Source organism: Grammomys surdaster, unplaced genomic scaffold (genome assembly GCF_004785775.1).
Source record: "Grammomys surdaster isolate TR1022 unplaced genomic scaffold, NIH_TR_1.0 279, whole genome shotgun sequence".
In the NCBI taxonomy this organism is placed as follows: Eukaryota; Metazoa; Chordata; class Mammalia; order Rodentia; family Muridae; genus Grammomys; species Grammomys surdaster.
Genome location: NW_021604720.1, coordinates 5,606,338 through 5,631,696, shown reverse-complemented (window position 1 = coordinate 5,631,696; position 25,359 = coordinate 5,606,338). Strand labels below are relative to the sequence as shown.

The 25,359-nt window shown below is 35.4% G+C and overlaps 1 pseudogene; it reads left to right on the top strand.

The window, feature by feature from the left end:
* Window positions 1-7,704: 7,704 nt before the first annotated feature.
* On the top strand, window positions 7,705-17,587 carry LOC114629283 (annotated as a pseudogene).
* Window positions 17,588-25,359: the final 7,772 nt, after the last annotated feature.

Sequence of the window (25,359 nt, the reverse complement as noted above, 5' to 3'; positions counted from 1 at the left end):
CAACTTTGGATCATTAAATGGAATAATTTTAGGGTAAAATTAAGAGCTTTGTTTTATTTAATTTTGGTGATATCCTTGTTTAATTAGTTTGCTGTTGAAGGGAGCATCGTATCTGACACTGAATACGTTTTATTGACTTTTCTAGTCTTGCTGTTCCAGTTTCTCAGGGATGTTGGTGGCTTTATCAGAGTTAAAGTCACAGTATGCACCTCTATAGAACAATGATATCCAGGTCATATATTTAATATAGGAAGGGTTTTAAATTAAATCCATAGATACAGTTCTCTTCCAAATCCATAACATTTTGAAAAAGTAGTTTTTATACTCCACCCAGTCTTTATTGAAAAGCTGCTCTTTCATAAAAGTAATATTTGATAAGAATCAAAAGGATATGGGCAGCTTATTTCTTAGGACTAAAGGAATCCCTGGACACAAACAGTATTTCTACCAGATCCCTTGAAAAATATTGCATGTTTTAAGTGGCAACCAGTCTGTTTTATTTCAATCAGAAACACTCTGTTAAATTACTGAAAAAACTCCTTCTTGTTGCTTCTCTTTGAATCTCTGGGAAATGTCTCAACCCTTTAATCTTATCTCTGTAAAATGATGTCATATATAATTAGCTAATTTTCTACTCCAAGATACCAGGAGATATTTATTAGTTCACAAGACAACCAGTCCTGTTCTCTTTACTCCACGGTATGGCTTCAATGTGCAATATCCCCACAAACTCATGCATTCAAACTTAGTCCTCAATTGACAGCACTGTCTGAGGATATGATGGAAATTTCAGTAGCAGAGACTAACAGAAGTTCCTTTCTCTCTCTATGGCTGTTTTTTTGGTCTGCTCCCCTGTTAGGACCATCCATCTAATGTTCTTACCAAGGTAGACTGAGTCATGCTGACATTCAGAGCCAAGTAAATCCTTCTTTGATTAAGTTGCTTCTGTCATGTGCTTTGTCCTAGAAACAACAAACAGTAACACATTAACATACTATCCCACTAGTTTTTTTGTCCAAATTATTTTTTTAATTAAAATGTGATCACATTGTTTATTTCTTCACTTTTCTTCTTTCAATCCTTCTCAAGTGCTTTCATGCTTGCTCTCAAACTCATGCCTTTTTAAAAAAATTATTATTAACTTTAATTATATATGGTTATATTATGTAACATCTGTTTATATAACATAAATTTATGAATATTTATAACTTGTACATCATAAATTGTAATATATATAAATATATCAACATAATCTATTCTGTTCATTTAATATAATATATATGTAAAAGATTTCAGATCTGACCTCTTTTAATTAAATCACCAGCTGGGAAACTGTTCCCTTGGGAAGACTATTTCTCTGACTTTCAACGATCTTAATTGCCTAGTTTTTCACCTAGAATTCGGACCCTGTAAGATTTCTCGCTTGCATGCTACCATATCTAATGTAGTTTCTTGCTCCTACATGCTTAAGCAAACATTTTTTTTGAGCGTTGATCACTGTAGATTCCCTGACATTTCTACGAGACACCATCTCACGTGAGAATTTCTTTTAATCTTGTTCTTACAATCTTTTTACACTCTTTGTTATCTTTTAGGAGCCCACAGTTCAGGAACTGTTCTGGAGATGTATCAGCTAAAGATGCTTTTCTCACAATAATGTGCTCTTTGTAATTTGAACATCAGTTCCACCAAGCTCTGCTCATTGACCAGAATGTCATAATCCTCCTGTTACAGGTGGAAAGCACCAGCTTTATAATTGGACTTAAGAATACCTCTCCAAAATGAAACCATGTCAGGTACTGAAAAGCAAGCCAATAGCCTCGACTATTGAATTTATGGATATTGAGAAAAACCTACAACCAATACTTTACTAAGGCACCAAAATTTCTAACTTTATTATACATATTTATCCTTATACCCATCAAAAAGTGCAGTTCTAACCCCTAATAAAAGAAATGTATCAAACCTATTTTAATCAAGAGAATAATAATTAAATAATTAAATTAAATAATGAAAAAAATTGTTCTTTTCTCTCCAAGTGACAGTGTTGACTATATAGAGGAATAACATTAAAAATATACAAACTCTGGAGATTTATGCAAATATGTGTGCTGTGTTTGGGAGGGGGAAGAAAGAGTGATTGATAACATAGAAATTCAACTTCTGTAAGTAATAAATGGAAGACTTTCTTATGTCCACAAAGACATCACTTTCTATCATGCCCCATTTCTTTGCAGCTAATAAAACTCTAACGAGATATGATTCCCTAGCATGTTTGTGTTATATGGCTGTTCTTTCTCACTTCAACTCCTCCAGTGACTTTTTTTTTACATTATGTGATTTCACTTCTTCTACTTCCTCAATTTCCTTTATCATTCATTACTTTATTTAGGAGAATTCACTTTCTTCCTACAGCCCATCCTCACCCAAATATTCAGAGATAAATAAAGTAGAAGATGGGACTAGAAACATAGCTCAGGGTTTAAGCTCACAGCTCCTCCAGAGGCCAGGAGTCCAGTTTGAGCTCTTTGTCAGGTAGCTTACAATGACCTGGAATTCCAGGTCCAGGGTATCTGACACACTCTTTTGGATTCAACAAACATTTGTACTTATGTCCCACATATATACCTCTCCTCTTTTGAACATTTTTTGAAGGACAGGCTAATCAAAGTGAAATTATCATATTTTTAAAATAATTTTATTAATTTACATTTCAAATGATATCCCCCTACTTGGTTTCCTGTCCACACACCCCTGTCCCATCCCCTCTTGCCCCTCCCTTTGCCTCAATGAAGGTGCCCCTCCACCCACTCACCCACTCCCACCTCACCCCTCTAGCGTCCCCCTATGCTGGGGCATCTAGCTTCCCTCCCTTCCCATTGATGTCACATAAGGTCATCATCTGCTACATAAGTATCTGGAATCCTGTCTCTCTCCATGTACTCTGGTTGGTGGTTTCATCCCTGGGAACTCTGGGTAGTCCAGATTGTTATTGTTCTCCTTATGGGGTTGCAATCCCCCTCAGATCCTTCAGTCCTTCCCCTAGCTCTTCCATTGAGGTCCCCAGGCTCAATCCAGTGGTTGATTGTGTGTATCTGTATTGGTCAGGTGCTGGTAGATACTCTCAGGGTACAGTCATACCAGGCTCCTGTGAACTAGTGATTCTTGGCATCAGCAATTGTGTGGGGGTTTGGTGCCTGCTGATGGGGTGAATCCCTAGGTGGGGCAGTCTCTTAATTCAAGAAAACAGTTTTTTACTAGTTACTAGTTTAAAGTTAAAAAAAGCTGCAAATTTATTATAATGTCATTTAAAACTTGTGCTTTTTTTTAAATTTAATCCATCTGTTAATGTCAGCTATGTACTCATCAAAATTGATTTTGCTGAGGGATAGTGGATATAGTTTGACTTCACACCCATCTTAGATTTTTAAATAGAAATTTAAGTGCTGAAAAAAAATCCTACACTAGTCATTTCCTTAGTTTCTTCCAAGCTAGAGATGGAAAGGTATAACAATAACCCACACAGGCCTGGTTTCTGATGTGGTTTATGGCATTGTTTATGAAGATTAGAAAACACTCATCTCTCTTCCAATAACTATGACCCAAAATAAGTAATTTGCAATTTCATCACTCTTAATATTTAGAAAATGGAATGAGGTCTGGCCTGTCTTAGTGGCCAGAGTGTGTCGTTTCCCAACTTTCTTCAAAGGAAATGCTTGGCCGTAGCAAACTTACTGAAGAGACAAAAAATAAAAGACGGACATTAAATACTACAAGATGTGACATAAATGGTTAGAGGGTAATTTGCAGAACTTGCTGACAAGATATGTACATGTCAGTAGGAAATCATAGGAGGTTTAAATGGTGCCATGAAGGAAGTATTCTGAGGAAGTGGAAGAGGAGACTTTGAAATGTTGTTTTGCTCTTCTTACAGACATGTTTAAATTCTTTGTGGAATGGTGTGAGACTTTGTGATCCCAGGATGTCCTTTTTTAAAAAAAAAAATTCTGGAACACCTAGTCATAAGTCAACTGAAGGGAATGGCTGCTTGAAGCAGAAGATACTCTAACAGTGAAAAAAAGAAAATAAGTCTACATCAAAACACATGTTTTATAATAATGAAAGGATTTATAACAGATATATTTAGAACACTCTGTATACTGATTTGAAGACAAGACATGCTTTGTAAGTTTGCTTTCTGGTCCTGTGAGATGACCCTGAAAGTAAGGTACTTGCTGTGCAAATCTAGTGACCTGAGTTACATCCCAAGAACCCACAGTAGGAGAGTGCCTGTCCTGACTGTTGCCCTCTGTCCTCAACATATGTGCCTTGTCATATGGGTACCTTCAATTATACATTCACAATGCGTCAATACATCAAAAATAGTAACAAAAGCAAAATAATAATAATAATAATGCATTTTAAACAAAAACTTGTTTGTTTGTTTGTTTGTTTGTTTGTTTTATATTCTCAGGTCAGTACAACACACTAGTAGCAGCCATTTCTGTCCCATGATGATTAGTGCCATAAGAGTGAATTAGATCTTAGTCACCTCACAACTGGGTTAATAAAAGAAAACTTCTTGTCTCTATTATCTTTTTCTGAAATGGCAATAGTGTTCCCAGTGCATTATGAACTCAGTGTACTTAACATCATAATCGTCATTAATCTGGGCTATCTCACTAGCCACATAATGTCAGACATGTTCTGCCACCAGCAGTTTCTCTCATATGGTCAAAATTTCTATATTAACCAGGAGAACATGTTTATATTGACAGCTGTTTTAATAAAATATAATTGACATATTACAAAAGACACTATTAAAGGTTATAGCTCAATACAATTTGATGTCATCAATAAAGCTTGCGACAATGACCATAATGATATTGTAGAACCTTGTAGTCACTTCCAAGGAGATATCCATGTTCACTACCCACACCTTCCCTTTTCCCCCTTTCCCAATCTCTGAAGATGACCACTCTGTTTTCTATCCATATGAACTAGCCAATTTCAAAATTTTCACATATAAGTCATGTGAAATAAGATCTTTATAATTGTCTTTTTTCTTGTTTGGATAATGTTCACAAAAATTATTCCACGTAATGGTTTTCAGCAACATGTTACTGAAATATAAGATATTAAATGGAAGTAAAATATGTTTGTCCACTCATTTGATTGATATTTTTCCACTGTTTGATTAGTGATAAAAATTCTGTTATGAACTTTCTCATGTGAATTATTTAATGGGAATTTGGGTTTGTGTCTTCCTAAGGAAATTATATATAATTTTCTCCTGAACTAAATTGCCTGGGTAACACAACATGTTACATGCCGTGTTTCATATTTTGAGCAGCTACTAGACTATATTCCAAAGAAATTGTATTATTTAACATTGCCTCCAACAGTATAATCAGAAGAATCTCACCTTCCATAGCAACACAGCACTAGGTAGTGTACCATAATGTAGTAACATTTGTGACTAAGAAGCTGTGTCTACCAAATACGGTTTGATTTGCTTTCCTCAGTAAAAAATGGTTTCTGGCATCTCCTCTGCTGTTTAGTATCATCTAAGTAACTTCCTCGGAAGACATCTATTCAAATCCATGTCTAGTTTTTGAATGACATGTTTGTGTATTTTTAAAATTTTTTGAGTTATTTGACATATTTTTCAAATGTTCATTTTTTATCATGTTCATGGTTTACAAACACATTCTTCCATGGCTTGGTTTATTTTACATTTTAATTGCACCAAGTGAAACTCAAATATGTTTTAAATATGACGAAGTAAATTTTGTTTTATTTATTTGCTGAGTCTGATTTTCACATCCCAAAATAGTTATTACTTGCATTAAGGCCAGTTATTCATGTGTTTATATTTACAATATACATATTTTAACTCATAATTACAAATTATTTGCTTCATATTAATACTTACTCTATAATGTAACAGCCTATACTTTCTCATCTATATATCCAGTTGCAGAAAACTTAATTTGTGAAACTTGGTTTCTTACCATATTATACAAATTTTAATGTTGAATTTTATACTTACATCTGTATTGTGGTTATTGGTGTAGAGAAATAAAGTAGATCTTTGCATATTAAACTCATATGATATGCATGTGCTAAAGTGATTGATAGGTTTAATCATGTGTGTGAATTCCCTAGGTTTCCTGTACACAGCATCATGTGTTCTGTAGTGAGACATACATTGACTTGTTTTGATTGTGTAGAGCTTTCATCTCTGCTTAAGAGCTAAATTCCATCACAGTTTCAAACAGAAATAGAACAACTATATATCTTCTTTTCTCACTGCTACTACAAAGAATGCTGTATTTTTTTCCAGCACACTCAATTTCTACATTTTGCTATCGTTATTATGTATGTGAAGTGTGTGTGTATATGTGTGTGTGTGTGTGTGTGTATGTGTGTGTTCTTAATGCATCAAGTACAACACTACTCATGTTATAGTTTATGGAGTGCTTCCACTGGAACACAGACCTACCAGCTGCCACACCCTTACAGGAAACTGATTATCATTTTACCAGAAGTTTTCAGTTGTCAATGCCCTCTTATTTAGGGATGGTTCTGTGTCCACATCCACCCCTCCATGTGGCATATATTGTTCATATTGAACTTGTGCAGATGTTGAACATCCTATCTCAAGGGCTATAAGTTTATATGTACAATTTTCCAACTTTTTCCACAAACAGTTTTCTTGTAATCATCTACTGCCTATGGCTGTTCCAAATTACTCTCTCCTCTTTCACAAGAATCCCAGAACCAGAACTCCAGGAGTGGTTTATGTGAAATAGAAATCCAACTTAGTGGCTGGAATTCACATTTTTTATTCTCTGTACGTGGGTCAGTTGTGGTTCTTTATGTTACCACCTTCTACTGCAAAGATGTATCTCTGATGAAGGTTGAGAGATGGACTGTGCCCTTTCCCCAGCCTTGAGCAGGCCTGAGAGATCTTGTTTACCACAATAGACCAAACAATAGGACTCCGGAGGCATTGCCAACTTTGGCATTGCCGGCCTTGGTGCCTCTTTGGCTGCCCTGTAGCCTCATACACAAGCTGAGAAGAATAGACTACCTGCTGAGCTTGCTTGAGACATCTCTGGCCCACAATTAAGTATGGATTCCTCTCACCTCCAGCAGGATGGATTCAGCTCACCCCCAGCCAGCTGAAGCAAGAAGGAACTCTGGGGGTGGGGGTGGGTTATCCCCTTTAAATTAGAAGCTGAACATTAAAACATTGAGCCTCGATCAGAAACCTTTGTCCTGGCTTCATCTCTTCCCGCCCTCTTGTCCCTTCCCAGCCTCTCTTTCAGGTGAACCCAGTCGACTGTGGCAGATGGCCCTCAACAATGGACCAATCTATAGGCAGAACAACGAGTCCTTATGAGTCACTTTAGTACTCTATCTAATAAGAAAAATAATGGTGTCACCTTAAGAATTACCCAACAAACACTGAAGAGTCTTTCAACACTAATGAATTGCAGAGCTCCAGTATACCTATTTGATCAAGGGGTAAATAGATTGGAAAAAATGCTATATTTGTGTTGCCAGAGGGTTTTTTTTTTTCAGAAAGAGGTCCTGAGTTCTAATTATTAGTTACATATAAGGGTTAAATTGAATTACATCTTTTAAAAATTCTCTTTCAGTCATCCAGAAAACCACACACTTAAGCAAAATGATAAAATGTCGATTGTATTTTTGGTAAGAAATTAGCTTGGATTTAAAGACCACTTAGTACAAATAATGAAGCTATTAGTAGTTTCTCTTTTGGGATGGGGATATTGTTCACTGTTTTATTTCATTATCTATTTGTGACTAAATTAAGTTAAGACAATAGAGCTTTTAATCACTATGGCACACTATTTGAGAAATATAATTAAATGAGATCTGGTTTATTTTGGTTCCTCTTTGCAGTTTCAGTTGCTGGTTGCTTAGTCCCACCTCAGCGTGTTTGTGATTATGCAGAATGTAATGGAACATTCATATGGTAGAGCAAAGCTGTTCATATCATGATCTGAGAAACAGAGTACCAGAGCAAGTGGCCAAGGACAAAACGACTTCAATGACCACCTCCTCTAACAATTCTTGTGTCATAAATTATCTATTCATGTATGATAAATCAACCAATGAATGTAACTTTGTAGTTAATGTTAATATGTTTTCAATAGCTTTGAAAAGGGAAACGTAATGTCAAACGTCACCTATTTCCCTGACAGAGAAGCTCATATTTGAATAAAAACTCATTTGTAGTTATAAGTCTTCCAATTATCAGCTCTCCTCTCTGAGTTCTTCTCAGATGGTACCTGAGAGAGCCCCTCACCCTCTTGTAATTTTCCTCCTACAGCCCACTTGTTCCTTTAGTGAAGCTGAGAAAATTTTAATTTAGCAAATGTATTTTGAGTATATTTTAATTTTTATAATAGTAATAGCACTAAGAGGGAACCATTCCTTTCCTTCCCACAGTTTTCCAAGCCTATACTAAATGCATTATCCTTTAGCTGATGTAGTGTGTTTACATGGAAATATGTGAGCCACTCCCACAAATAAAGGGTGAGCAATTGTCAGTAAAGTCACTTTCAGTGTGAGCATCACAAGGTCTCCATGTTTGTACACTGCATACGGTAAGAATTCTATACAGAGTAGTGCAATAAGGAAGGAAAACTCAACAACAAACTAAATTAAAAGATGGCAAGCAACTCTTGTCCCCCAAACAGCATTCTGAATTATATTCGTTGTGTGACAATCAAATGATAATGACTACTAAAATCTCATTTATATCCACACCTATATGACAAGATTTCCATATATTGCTTATGTGTTTTTGTAAGAAGTTCAAAATTAGCCACATTGCCTGAATGATGGTGTCTTTTCCCATCTAAGGGTACTCCATTTCAGGAGGTCACATTTATTAACTGTTGATCATAGTGAATATGCCAGTTTCATTCACTTCAGAAAGTCTTTTTCTGTGCCAATGAGTTTAAGGTAGTTCTCTGTTTTCCTTTCTATCAGCTTCAGTGTATCTGGTTTCATGTTGAGATAAGTGGTCCATCTGAAGGTGAGTTTTATGCAAGGTGATAAATAAGGATCTATTTGATTTTCTTTACATCAGTTGTGCAGTTTGACCAGAAAAATTTGCTGAAGATGCTGGAAAATGCTGTGTTTTTATCTGTGAGTATCTCTGGCTTCTTTATTAAAATAATGTATCCATAAATGTATGAATTTATGTGTGGGTCTTCAAATGCATCCCTAGTGAGGTAACTCACACTCAGAAATAGTAATATGATACATTTTGCTTATATGTAGTTTTTAGCTATTTATTCATTGATGACCACTGAGGTTAGATATTGAATAAGAGATTAGGGGAGAATAGGTAGATCTCCTTAGTAAAAGAAACAGAATAGGTGGATGGGGTGAGTAGGCCTCAATCAGGGAGCTAAAATAGAAAGGGGAAGAGAATGGTGGAGTGACGGAGACAATATGGAGAAAGACACTTAAATGAAGGGCCATTTGAAGAGCAATCTGGAAAACTAATATACTTGAAGTATACTAAAATATATACATATAGGAACTGGATCTGATCCAAGGAATGAGGGAGACACAGCTTAATATTATTCTGATTTCAATTTTTACACAAGTAAGCTATTACTGATCAAAGCAGTGTGACTTTCTTAAATGCCTACTGTGCAATCCCTCTAGAGGTGAAGGTGGTTTCTTAGAAACATATCAGATTTTTTCCATTTCTAAAGAGGTGTGAAAACACATATTGGATTCTAGTTTGTCTCGAGCTGTTTCTTTTTCTAAGCACTCTGCCCCTGGTATGAGCTGATTAGTCTTTTCCTTCACAGCATCTCTCTCAGTGTTGTGCTTTAACTTGCTGCAGTAGATAGCAGCTCTTAGTGTCCCTTTGCTTCTTTGTGGTCAAAACTCTGTTACTAACTTCTTCATCTCCAAGACCTAGGGAGAGAAGGTATGCCATTGACCTGTAACCAAAACTTGATCTTTGCAGTTGTATTCATGTTATCTGAAAAGAATTGATGTCTTGTCACCAGCCTAGAAGCAAAATGGACAAAGATACACTGAAAGGAAGAAAGGACCAGACAGAGGGGAAACGTGATTCTGACTTTCAATTAGTCGACAAAAGGAACAATACTGGCACCCACCTAAATATTAAGAAAATTATTGTTTTGTGGTAGTGTGGAACCTGTGTCGAATATGTGTTTCTTCTGTTTTCTTTTGTTTTTTGTTTGTTTGTTTTTGTTTTGTTTTTTTTTACTTTGGCTCTTTTCCTTCTGTTTGATTGTGTGTTTTGTCCTTTTGCGGGTTGTTTGTTTTTGTTTTAGTTTATTATTATTATTTAAGTGCCTGCATTTTAAGGAGAGACACAAAAATGTGGATTTTGATGGAAGCAGAAGTTGGGAGGATTCCAGAGGAGCTGGGTTAGGGAAAAAACTTAATCAGAATATATTGTATAAAACATATCTATATTCAATTAAAAAGAGAAAAGAAAAGAAAATAGTAACCATGATGCTACTATTTTCAGATAAACTGGACAAACTTATCTTTTGGTTGCTAAAACATTTTTTTTTCTCTTGGCAATCTACCATTTGTATCCATCAAATCTTCCATATCTATTTTTCATTTAAAGTAGGAAGTTTCATAAAAAGCTTTACTATATGTGCCAAGGCCAAGAACAGATTCAAAAAGGACCTAAGATAGAGTACATTAGCCAGATTTTCCTCAAGAGAGGAGAGAGCTGTTTTGTGAACTGTTAAAATAATGACCAACAGGGTCAACCTACCTGGACCCCTGGGAGCTCCCAGCAACTGAGCCACCAACCAAATAGCATACACAGGCTCTTCTGAGGTCCCTAGCACGTATGTAAGAGAGGGCTGTTTTTCTGGCCTCAGGGGGAGAGGATGTGTTTAATCTTGTAGAGACTTGATGCCCTAGGGTGGGGAATACCCCCAAGGGACACCTTCTCAGAAACAAGGACAAAGGGGATCTGGAAGGAATCTGTGAGGGGGAACTGGGTAGGAGGGCACCATTTGGGATGTAAATAAATAAAATAGTCAATTAATAAAAAATAATAATGAAAGATTTCTGAAGGCTGTTTGAAAATAGTGACTAAGTATAACGGTTCAACATTATAAGAGCAAATGCAGCCTCACCCAGCTGCCAGACAACTGGGAACTGAACCTAAGTTTTCACTATGGAGATCTTAGGGTAGAAGTGCCATTGAATAAGAGTGTCAAAAGATTATAGATATAGAGACTACTTTTTTAAAAAGAAATTACAAAATTGTAATTGTGGTGACTATAACTATGTAATTTGGAATATGTTTTATAATTAAAAGGACTTAAAGCAAGAAGATAAATAAGAATTTACATTCTCGATCGATCATGCTGTTCTGAGTATGTTGCTAATATTTCTTGATGTGTGCTACCTAATCTCCAAAACAACATAAAGAATACAACTAGGGTAACAACAGGCAAAGGTGAACCACAAGCCAATCAGGATAAAAAATGTAAGTTTTATAAGTTTTTATAAGTTTTATAAGTTCTCAGTACTTGTCTTCTTTCTTTGACTAGAAGGGAACTCAATATTTGTATCAGAATATTTCTTTTCTTAGAAGATGAAAATTAAAAAAAAGAAGAAAAATCAAACTTATATGATTATTGTTGTTGTTAAATAAAGAATGGATTCACCTGACTAAAAACCAAATCTTATAAAGGATTATCAGTAAAATGTTTTCTGAGAGTTATTTCACATATCAAGCTCTGTCTTTAAAATTTTATCTTGAATGATGTCATGTACTCTTATATCTATTGACAGAATTGAAATTACCAAAGCTGGGAAGACACCTATGTAGGAACTAAATACTTTTGCAACAATGAGGTACATATGTCAGATAAACAGTGTGGTGAAACAAAAACAGAAAAAAAAATACATCTATTTCTTCTCCAAAAAATTACCCTAAACGTTCTGGAGAAAAAGACTGTAGTCAAGAATTATCATTTCAGACACGTGAAAAATGAAGACCTTAATTTATTTAAAAAAGCAGAGAAAACTTATTTACCGAGTACAAAAAACAATTTAAAAATTAAAAACTGTTTGAGCTGGGTGACAGGGTAGGATAGAAATTAATTTCTATGAAAGTATTCACAATGTACGCATATTCTTCTCACAGTGATTATTTGTATGATCTGTAAAATTGTCCGGTATTTACCAAAGAACAACGTTTAATAATGTGTCATCTCTGTTTTCCTGTAGATCAATCTGGCTAGATATTCATGTTTTCTAGGTCTTACTATTTAAAAATTAGGTTATTATCTTCATTATATACTAAATTTAATCATTATTAACTGATACAGTGATATCTTTCAGATGTGTAACTCAAAGAATCACCACCTATACCACCCGTGTGGGCATTCTTGATTTAATTCAAAGGGTCATGTTTGAGCTCCAAGTCTGCATTAGAAAACAATTATTATTTACTTCTTTGTTCTTTATGTAGTCAGAATATTAATCCCCCATCAGGTATATATGACTTACAATTTTCTCCTTCGTAAATTATCTTTTCAGTTTTAGGCCAGTGAATTTCCCCTGATAGTGTAGTAAAATTTTCTATATGGGTGTGGAATGATTTTCTCTGTGCTCATTTAATATGAGGCATTGTTATATCCTAGATAAGACATTTTTACTTTTTACTTATCATTTCTGATTGAAATCAAATTGCTTGGTGTGCTCTGTGGACCCTGCTCCACTGCAGCCTCATGTGACTGCACAGTTCTCTCAAGGTTTTGCTGAGCGGATCAGACCCATGGTTCGAGATGATGTCTACTTCATGCATGAGGCTCTCCATGGTACCCTAAAGAAGATCCTGGTGGAAAGTGACAATGTAACCCTGCTTTTCAATGATTTTGGAACCTACCCCTTTGTGACTTCTTCCAACTGCACTTTGGGTGGAGTATACACAGGCCTAGGCATCCTGCCCCAGAACATAGGTGATGTTTAGGGTGTGGTAAAGGCCTATACCACCCGTGTGGGCATTGGGGCCTTCTCCATGGAGCAGATCAATGAAATTAGAGAACTGCTGCAGAACCATGGCCATGAGTGGGGAGTGACCATAGGCAGGAAAGAGGCGCTGCTGCTGGCTGGACCTGATGATCCTCCGATAGGTTCCCATGGTCAACGGCTTCACTGTGCTGACCTTGACCAGGGTGAACATCCTGGATGTCCTGAGAGAGACTTAAGTTGGCATCTCCTACAAGATCAATGGGAAGAGGATTCACTCATTTCTCTGCTAACCAGGAGATGCTGCAGAAGGGGTAGGTAGAATATGAAACACTGGATGGAAAGCAGACACCGCTGGTTCCAGGAAGTGGGCAGACTTCCCCCCGCAGGCCCAGAACTACGTGTGGTTCCTGGAGAATTACTTGGGTGCTGCAGTCAAATGGGTTGGCGTTGGAAAGTCCACAGAGTGTGAGGATCCAGCTGTTTTAGATGCCAAGCAGAAGCCAGCAGGCCACACCACAGTGCACCACCATGAGAGACAGCCGTGGCCAAGACCGCCTGCAGTATCACCAACACCTTCAATAAAACAATCTGAAACTATTTTCCATACTTTTATTTTTCTATGTATGTTTTCAGCTTGGCCCACTGAATTCTACAACAATTTTTAATGCGTGAAATCAACACTGTGTACATTTTTAAAATTTCAGCTTTTAAAAGGAGCTTAAGTGCTCAAAACAGAGGCCTTCAATGACTGATTATCACATGGTGTGTGTTCAGTTGGGGCTATGTCATAATATACATAGCCAGGAGTCACTGAAACAAAATCAAATCAGTTAAATAATTATTTTAAGATATAAAATAAAAATACTAATATGGGTTAAGAAAAATATTCTGGTTTCTGCTCTTTTTCAAAGCAATAGAATTTCTGATATATTCCAAGTTTGTCATCAAGGTTATGTCCCACTGCATGTCTTTCAACAACGTATGCTTATGTTGATTTTATTGTTAGACAAGCTTGTCAAGTATCTGTGAAAATACCCCTGAATCTACAGGGTTACAGGTCTTAGTATCTTCACAAAGAGGAGGCAATCGTGGTATCTATAGAGACGGTATAAAGGACATGTGCTCATGGAGTTCTCAGCCATGTCTCCTCAAAACAGTAAAACTCTTATCCAAAGCATAGCTTGGTCACCATCCTGACATGGTGCTCTCTTATGTGGAGAGGGTCAGGTTCTGATGGTACCACTCAGGAGAAATATCCAGAGAAGGGGAAGATACAGATTTCAGCAACTAAATACAAAAGAGAAGCTCAAGTTCCTTTATTTTTATTTCTGGGTTAGAGATAACATGACAAGAGCATACGGAACAGAGTGGGATAGTCAGAAATTGCTTCCGGGTCTACCAGGGTCTGAAAATGTACAAGGTGTGCCTTAATTTTATCACCTCTCAAAAGGAAAAAAGTATAGTAGTAACAAACAGTATCGGAGTGACCTGTACAAGTGCTTACTATGTGACAGCACTTTAAATGTGTTTGAACAATGAGCTGTGGTGCTTGCTGCGTGTGATTATACGAATGCCTTGAGAAAGAAAAAAATGTGTAACCTCTATTTTTGTGTAACATATAATGAAGTGCTCAAAATACCACCCCATCATTGGCATTTGATGAGTAAACAAAGAAAATGTGCATATCATTCCTCAACCTAAAAAAAAAAAAATGTCTGGCTAAATACAAATGATCTAAACATACTGATGAATACTTTTCAAGGACTTATCAAATTATTTTACAACATGCTGAGTAACTAAGAAAATGTGTTTTAAAGATTGCAACAAACTAGTACAAATGAAAGTGATATTTTAGACTACCTGAAGACTTTTGTCAAAATAAGAAATCCGATTTTAGAAATAATTGTTTCAAAATTACTTCTATTCATTTGAGTTTGTGAGTATTAAAGATACAATTAAAAATTAGAATGCCTCTTTCTATAACAAAAATGAATAGATTTAAAAGCAAAGGACACTAAAAATGAGATTATCTCGAATAAAGAGAAATGTTCGCAAATGAAAATTACTTTGCCCCCAGGTTAATATTTAACTTAAAAGGAAATTAATTTTATTTTTTTAAGCACAATCATAATTGGGAGTTATTTTATCATAAAAAAGAGGTCTCAGTGTAACCGGTGCACAGAGTGTACTAAATAGATTTGTATGATACAGAAGTTGAAAGGAGACACAGGTCAAACAAGGCCACATAAATTACACTGATACTTTCTGGATATATCCCGAGGTCAATAAGAAGCTATTGTGGTGTTTGGCCTGTTCAGATTTATGTACATGGGAGGGTTAGGTTTGACATTGTGAAAAAATAAGTAGCGGGTAGATAATGTTGAATGAGATCGTTTCCAAGCATATGATGTGTGGGTAGACAAGGTTGTATACAACCATTTCAAAAGCATACGATTCCATTTAATGAGAAATTTTAGCATGATCTGGTCTGGATTGATTTAAACAATTTGAATAGACTTGATAATTTTTTGGAAATACTTGATAATACTTTGATGCATATATAGGTCCACATGTTAGCTTAATTCAGCAAAGCAGTTCGTAAAAAGTTTAAAAATTAAAATTTTGTACTTGGTGTAGCTTCACGTATCAATCTGATTACTTGCTGAAAGAGAACGTGGTAAGTGAGGCATGATGCATAATGAGGAATGGCTGACTCCATGTGTATTTTGTGTGAAAAAATATAAAATAAAAACATTAATTAAGCACTGTTATATGTTCTGGGACTTCTGGGACTAAACGTAGATTTGGAATAAGTGTATGAAGTTCAAATGATCTCACAGTGAGAAACTTACAAATTCGATAAGCAATATGAAATTGAGAAAAATATCTATCTCACAGACTCTGCTCGTCATTTTAGTACGAATTATGTTCATGCTTTAGAAAAGAAATGAATGCAAAGAATAGTAAAATTGTAAGATAGAAAATAGCTCCCAATGATCATAATTCATATTACTGTCTTGTAAATAAATTGTTAATAGTTGATCTGGAGATATTTGTCAGGGATAAGGGTACTAACATAGACTCTCACCCCATCTCTGAATCGACCTCACCTTTGTTGCAAACTCCTTAATGTGTATTTATTATATAACACACACGCACACATACACCCACATGCATGTATACAGACAAAGAGATATGCAGATGTATTTAGTGTGTGCTGTATTAAAATTAATATTAGAAATGAAAATTGAATTCAAACTTGCATTTATACTCACCAGATTACTTAAGATTGGTAAGGTACTATGACAAACTGCTGCCAAAGAACTTGCAAAACTTTGCGACTATATTGCTATTTAATAAATTCTGACATTCGTAGAAAAACTTGAAGGTGTTTGTCTATGTTTTATGCTTAGTGTGCTTGTAACAACTACCACAAAACTGATTTATTCTTTTAAAAGCTAAAGTCTTGGGGAACATTCCTGGTCAACCTAATTGCAGCCTTTGCAGAAAAGGCCCAGAAAACTGTCTGTTAGAGACAGGGAACATGTGTAGTCTGTAACTTTAACTTTTATAGATCTTTCAAGTTGACCATCCAAAACAAAACATTGTAAAAGAAGATAAATGAGAGTGATAGTAAATTCAATCCGAAGAACAAGTTTGAAATGTGACAAATTTAAAACATCCCTTCTTCTCTTTTTGTTTGAATGGAGTGCCTCACCTTTCACTTTGTATCAGAGCTTGAAACCATATGTGTTAAAGCCCAATAGCTTTAGTGTCTTTAACACTGACCCCTTTGTGGCAACTAAATTTATAGTAGGTGACAGAAGTAAGCCCTTGATTATACAAATTCCCTCTGCTTGAGATTCACCTCCCCCCCTCCCTCTCTCCAGTTGTTTTCTTAATTGGAGATATTTCTTCCATATACGATCAAAATAAAGATCTACCAATCAAACATTCTTAAGAAAAGCACTGTATGTAAAAGAGACACGTGGATGGCACCCCACAGCAGATTGCAGACAGTGTTGAGGACCACTCTGAGGGAGGCCTGGTGGAGAACCATGTGGACAGAACTAGGAACATGTTGGGAGTTTGCAGTCGTGCTGGCTGGAAGCTTCTTAAGTCAGGCATGAAGGAGCTGGCTGTGTTCTGGGAGAAGGTCAATGAACATCACCAGCAGATGGGCAAAGGTGCTAAACACCTCAGCCTGGAGAAGCCCAAGAAGCTGCGCCCACCTCCTGCCAGGACCCTTTTTCCAGCAAGGAGTTGGACCAGATCCTAGAGCGTTATCTCCACCGTGGGCTTTCTGAATGATCCAGGTCCTCTGGAGCATCTCTTCTCCCTGCACATCCCCAACTGTGACAAGCATGGTCTGTACAACCTTGAACAGTGCAAGATGTCTCTGAACAGATAACACAGGGAGTGTTGGTATGCAATCCCCAATACCAGGAAATTGATCCAGGGAGCTCCCACCATCTGGGAAGATCCCGAGTGCCATCTCTTCTACAATGAGCAGAAGACTGCTGGGGCGCATGCCCAAAGGGTGCTGTAAACCACAGCCAGTCGGTGCCTGGCTTCCCCACCCGAAACACCAGCAAAAATGGAGTGGTCAGGGTGACAGATGTATTGAACACATATATTTTTATTTGGAAAGAGACCCACACTGAACTCGGAAGCCCCTCCTGCCTCCTGCCTCCTGCCACGCCAGCGGCAGTTAAGCTATCCCTCCCTGCTTCTATTAGAGAGGAAAAAGGTGGTGGTACTGAGGTACAGAGTACAGGTTTGGGAATGAGGAAACAAATTATTTTCGAACCCCTGTGTCTCTTTTACTTAAGATTAAAGGAAGGGGAAAAAAAGAGTTAACTAAAAAAAGAACAAACCAAACCATCATTATGAGTTTAGAAAATTAACTAGAGAAGAAATTAACAATGATTCTCTTAATGACACCCAAATGCCTGATTAGTCAAAGCAGTTAGAGAAGCCAGTGCTAATGTGACCTATTTGGATTCTTTAGAGATAAACTTTTACCTAAAAACAGTATTTATATACAGATAGAAAAATCAGCGACGGCAGAGGTATTCAGCAAACATAAGCACAGAGTAAGTTCACCGGGGCAACTTAGGGTCAGTCATTATGTTGCTCATTGAAATGAAGGGACTTGAATAAGTTCTACTTCCGTTAGACTAAATGTATGAATTTGTTATCAAGTATTATAAGAATTAAACAACTTCTGCCAGATTCCCAGACTTAGCCAGCATTTAGATCACTTATGTGTAATAACATGATAGATAGACATCAACAAAAGTAACAGATGTTCTCCTGAACGATATTTTCAACTTCTCTTTAGACATTAAAGCAAAGAGTAAAATTTTAACCTTTATAAACTGTCTATAGAATAGTAATTTTTGTGTTTCTTTAGAGGCCTTCAGCATATTGATATACCACCATCCTTAGAAATGTCCCCAGGAGCCACAGGTGAAATTTTATATATATGTGTGTGTGTGTGTGTGTGTGGGTGTGTGTGGTGTGTGTGTGTGAATGAATTGCATATCTTAGTGATTTCAAATGTTGACTTGTTTCATTATTTTTCATTATTTTTCTCTGAGTACCATAGTTATGCCCTTTTGTAATTCCTTCAAGAAATAAATATCAAAGGCCAGTAAGACACTAATAACATTAGGCAAGAAGGATAGAAGTTGGATGCTTTTATAAACTTGCTCATGTTTAATCAGGGACAATCTGATCCTATCATGTCACATATTAAAGGAAATGCTGACATTTTATTTACCAGCAATGGTAATCATCATGATTGCAATAATCCTTGTCAAATGAATAACTAGAAAGCGAGGCAGTATCTTTAACCATTAGACAAATGAAAACCAAGTTTATGATAGCTGGAAGAAGGGAAGATAAGAGAATATTACCCCAGTTCATTCTGATGTTCTACCTAGATACTTTACCAGTGTTCATTAGAGTAAAGAATTATTAGGTGGTGCATATTATCTGAATTGCAGAGATTACAAATGAGAGGAGCAGAACTGACTGGAATTTGCACTTGTGAGACTCGTAGGAGAACAAGTTAGACAGAGCCTGGGTGTCGGACACCTACAAATAAGTCCCACTGAGGTACAGGTTACATGTGGATTGGATTCCAGGTTAAAAAAACACAAAATAAATTCTAAACATAGTATATCCTAGCCATAACTTCAAGAGTATAATAAAATTTAGATCATCAAGTCCAAAAAAGTGAAAAGTAAAGAAAAAGCTAGCAGCCACCTATTAAAGGAAGAATCAGCATCTAATCCTTTCAGGGTTGTAAACCAAGTATCTATTATTTAAGTTCTCCTCGGATAGATAGCCATTTTCACATCATTATTTTAACTTCTAAAGAAAAAGTAGAGTGTTAAAAATTAATTAACTGAAGCTAAGGTAGACTTAGGTCCGTCTTACTTTATGAATAATTGTATCTATTTATATTAACCTACTTTCAATTATCCAATTTTTTGGGTCTAATGCAGATGGTTTTATCATAGAAACAGAAAAATTTCTCAGTGTTTCTTTCAATGTTTTATGCTTACATGTTCACAGTCAAATAAAACTTCATTGCAGTTGTACTTTCTTTGAGAATTCACCATCAGAGATCTAAAACCTAAAACCAGTGGTCTGCTAGATGAAGTAGTGTCTTGGCAAGATCATCCTATTACTGAAGTAGGAGAGTGGTTAAGGCACCTCTACTTGAGTTATGAGAGAGCTGACAAATCAGTGTATCCACTTCTAGAATAATTTCTAGAATGTTTTCTTTAATACTTTGAATGGATGTTTGTAGAATGAATGGATTATCTTTTCACAAAGATATCATGCTTCCCTTCTGTATTTTCTTCAATCCATCCTGAGTTAGGATTCTTTCAGTTGCAAATGACAAAAATCAAGTTCTAAATAGTTAACTAATAATATGAAGACTGTCGTTTACTAAGTGAATTAATGAGGTATATTGACCTCAGGCACCCTGAGGTCATTCAGTGAGATGGGGGACAGTCTTCACATGTACCATGCTCCTTTTGCTGATAGACTGTCAGGATTTCATCATGCTTCCCTAAATAGTTGCTAGATCCAATGGAATATCTCAATCAAGCTAACACTCTGATTGGCTCCATTTTCCATCCTTCTATCATCTGGCTATATCTTTTGGACCTTATAATTTAGCAAAATTATATGAATATACAATTGACTCCTCCACTGGTCCTAAACTGTAACACCGACAAGATAGTGGGGTGTGAATCCCTTTGTAGAAAAGAGCATACAGGTTTTTTTAATTAATCGTTTTATTTACTTACATTTCAATTGTTATCCCTCTTCCCATTTTTCCTTCCACAAATCCCCATCCTCTCCTCCCTCCTCTTTGCCTCTATGAAGGTGCTTTCCACCCACTCCCCCACTCCCACCACACCACTCTCACATATCCCTATGCTGGGGCATCAAGCTTCCACAGGACCAAGGGCCTCCCCTCCCATTGATGCCAAATAAGGCAGTCCTCTGTTACATATGTACCTGGAGCCATGGATCCGTCCATGTATGCTCTTTAGTTAGTGGTTACAGTTTGATGAGATGCAAATATGCTATTAGTCAAAGTGGTTATCTGTGCTGACAAGACATATAGTACCGAGTTTGGCTAAGTCCAAGTGCCCTCTCATGTGTTCATCCCAACACAGTGTTAGGAGTTTACACTGCAAAAGGAATTCGAAGTGCTGGAATCTTATTACAATAATAATCCAAAGCATTGCTAGTATCTGATATATAACACTGTTCTTATAAAAGTGATAATCATGTAGTTTGACTCATTCATAAATTGGAAGAAATATAAAATATAACCTCCCATCAGCTTTAATTCTGGAACATTCTTAAGGATATTTACTGTACTTAAACAGAATGAAAATAAGAGATCCTATATTCTTATTGAGTCCTTGGTTTATTACTGATTATGTAAGAGCATACAGTAAAAACATAAAGCAAATAAAATTATTTCTTAATGTACAGAATAAAACAAGTTTAATAATAGTAAAAACTTGTGCTATATAACATCAACTTTCTAGATGGCATGATTGTAAAAATTTTAAGATATACTACAAAACAATAAAAATCCAACCACTTTCACAATTCATGAATATTTAGGCCAACATAACTATAAATAAAAGATTTAAAGTGTTGGTTATCTATCTCACTATTCAAATAAATAACTTTTCATGAAAATCTATTGGTGCATAGATTTTAATATTCATAAACGAAGACATTATTATTTAAATATTTGCATAAAATATTTTTAAAAATTAATTTTTAAAAGTTTTTAAAAGCTATATAGTGATAGGTTGATCATTGCCAAATATAATTCAGATAAATACCTTAGATATAAATATATTCTTTGTATGCTTCCCTGAAAAATTAAATGTGGAAATTTTAATATACTAACAAGTTTACTTAAATGTAAACATAGAGATTTTTCCATACAAAGAATGCCTCACAATTATTAGGCAATTCTAGAAATAAAAACAGAGAAAAACAAAGAATAACTATGATACTAAGAAATTATTGAGAAGTAACAATATATACATCACCTGTAAGATGTAGAGAATGTGACAGTGGCAAACAAGTAGCATGAGAAGAAACTGAACAGGGAGTATTTTAGAAAGAGATGTACTCAGGGAGATGTTTCAAATATGAAGTCCAAATGGACTCCGGTGACATGTTATGTCAGCATTATTAATGTTGTTTCATATAAACATCAAATATTTGAGGAGGCTTTTCTGTGTGTCTTCTACCCGGTAAACACAGGGCATGCTCATTTCTGGCACAGTTATAAAAAAGTGTAGATAACAAATAAAGGACAGGCCTGGTAGTGGTGGTACACGCCTTTAATCCCAGCACTTGGGAGGCAGAGGCAGGCAGATTTCTGAGCTGGAGGCTAGCCTGTTCTACAGAGTGAGTTCCAGGACAGCCAGGGCTATACAGAGAAACCCTGTCTCGAAAAATCAAAAAAATAAAAAAAACTAAAAACAAACAAACAAACAAAACAAAAAAAGGACAGATTACTACACACAGAGAAACTACTGTCTTTTGAGGCTTAAAAAGGATACTTAATCATGTCTGCCATTTCACCTTGTTGGAAGAAAGTTACCAGGGGATGTCTACCTGAGAGAAAAAGTACACCAAGTCTGTTGCACGGAATTAATATGTTCAAGAATAGTTGCACACCATAAAATTGACTTCATTTGAGGTAATTACGTTGTATATTTGAAAATGCTTAGTGTATTTCTTCTTCCCTACAGTAAATGATATGTAAAATTACTCATGTATTCAACAGTATATTTAACAATATGACACATTTGTTAAAATATCATGTTATGCACCCTAAATAATGCATTAATCTCAAATGATATAATTTTAGTATAAAAGAGCAAAGTAAAATATTAAACTGAGACTATCAGGAAGCATGAAAAAGAAGATACCCGTCATTATGGACCAGTTATAAAGACTGCCTCTCACTTCTCATAGTACCGGACGTTAGGTGTGAAGTCAAAGGCTATAAGTACTTGACCCATTGACAGGGAGGTGTATTATTAAAATAAAAACACAAGTAGCACAGAACAAAATCCTCTTCACTTTTAAAGTTAATTAAATTTTATTTCTTTTAAAGAACTGAGAAATATGGGGCAAGTGCACAGTTAAACCACATGAAGCATAAAAGCCATTTTATAATTTATGGAGTCTGTGAGCTGCACTCACTGAATGATCAGTGCATTCTCATGTGAATGTTTTACAATGTGCTTAACGTGTACAAAGCAAATAAATCCTGAAGTAAACACTATTAACAGTTACATCTAAAAACTGCTTTTAGTTTTACAGAATACTTTTAAAGCAAAACACACATAGTTTTTTCCCATTGTAATGTAATATCCAGTACTTCTCCTTTTTCCTGTGTGTTCTTTAATCTATTACATATGGTTTGAGAAACCATGTGGCATCAGTTAGAGACATATTATTTGCTCAGTTACTCAAGGCTTTTAAATCCCTCACACTCCGTTATCATCTCATACCACACTCTCAATATTATAAATACATATACATGTATTTTTTTCAGATGAGTATATTAACATCTTTCCCTATTCACTAACCAGTCGATCATAGTCACACAAGTATAAAAGTAGATACACATCGGAATGGAATATTGGTCTGCATTTCAAATTTATATAACTGTCAATTGTCAGATTAATGTCTTATACAATGCTGTAGAAACTTAATCAATGCATGTAACCAATCAAGTTGAAGTCTTAAAGGCTTATATCAGAAAATAACAAATTTTTGACCACCCCTTGAACAAAATTTGAGTGGCTTTTACTATTAGAAAAACATAGCACGATCACTCCCTACAAACCATGGATCTTGATGGAATTTAAAACAGAAATATAGGGAGTGATATTGGAAGGAAGAAGGAGAAGATACACACAGAGAGAAGGAGGGAGAAAGAGAGAAAGAGAGAAGCGGGGATCAGGATGCAGACTATTTGGATAATCTCTATGGAATTGATAATATAGGAGTTTAATGTATATAATTTAGAGGGTGTGGTATTGAATGCTCATATTTTGAATAGATGAGACACAGGGAAGGAAATAATATTGGAAGTTTCAAAACACAACTTTAAGATCAACAAATGTGTCTTTTACAGACTGGATACAAAGGTCACAGAAGTACATAAAGAGAAAGAAGTTATTCTCCATTCCTTATTTTTTTAAATTAAGTATCTTCAGATATAGTAAAGTCATTTCCTCTGACAGACAAGATTGATGAAGTGTCTAACTTCAGGTGGAGTTATGGAAATGCTATTTTTTTAAATAAATCAAATATCTAACAGAGTTAGCAGAAGTGAGTAAGATGCATGGCCCAGACATTAATGCATCATGACTAAGAATAGTATCTAAATTATAGAAATATAGATGAAATTTCTTAACATTGGTTGATAACATGGGGTAACTGGCTCATTGTAAGTACTATATAATTAAGTTCAAATTTGCCCTAAATTATAGAAAATCAGAAGGACTGAAAAATAATTACAAGTATATAATATATTTTAGCTCCAGTAACTTATTCTTGTATCTAAGTACGTACAGGTGAAGCCGAAGAGAAGCAGTAGAAAAAAAGACTGGAAATAATAGATGATTAGTTAAGAGAAAAATTAGCTTTACTGACCTATAAAGGACTGGGAGAAAGACTATGATTAAAGAAAAATCAGGGAATACATCAAATTCTGCAAAGATGGAACAGACATGGAAGATTAAGGAATAACTTTTATATATGGTAGCATGAATCACTGAGGTACACTTGCAAGAGAATTTTGGAAGCAGAAACCTGATTAGATCAAAAGAAAAGGAAATGAGAAAATCAAAAGTTGAAATGGCAAAACATATAGAAAAATGTTACTACTAAAAGAATCAGAGAGAGAATGATGTACATAAACATATACATTGGTTATTGTAATAGTTATGTGCTTTCAGAAGGCAAATCATATGCCTTTTATACATAATGGGATGAAGCAATAGGAAGGTAAACAATAATGAATTATCAATAATACAATAATGAATATTGAATAATGAATTAGAGATTGGGATTAATAATAATATGAGACTGAGATTCTCAGTTTCATTAATAAGCACCAGAAAACGGCTTAGTGAGATTCCTCTATAAAATCAATTTTGTATTTGATACGCAAGTGCTGTGTTTAACTTGTGGTTGGTAAGTTGACTTTAGCTTTTGTTTGAGATTTCCAAGGTGTAAGTACTATTATATTTACATCATTTCTACCCTATGTTCTCTTCTTTACAATTCCTATTGTGTGTTCCCTGTAATCCTTCCTACTCTTCTCAAATTCATGACTTCTGCATATGAGTGTATTTATGTATGTATATATGTATGTATGTTTTATGAATATTTGGGGATAACCACTCCTGATTACATAATTTATCAATGGGCTTGCCACAATCACATATACCTCTTTGGTCACGGGTAGGGATTTATAAGATGTTCCTTGTTCATATTGGAATGGTATCCATTCACATGTATACTATCCCCCTAATCTTCCTGTCTATCCGCTGTGGATCATCTCAAAAGTGGATGTATTTTTACCTTTAAGTATATTGTGTTTCAAGTACTATATCAGATGGAGAAAATAAGGATTTAAAATTTTTGATAAAGTCATCAACTATTATAAAAAGTCAAAATGGAGTTAGTAACCTCAGAATTCTTGTTTCTCTAAAAAATCGAACATGACACTGGAGA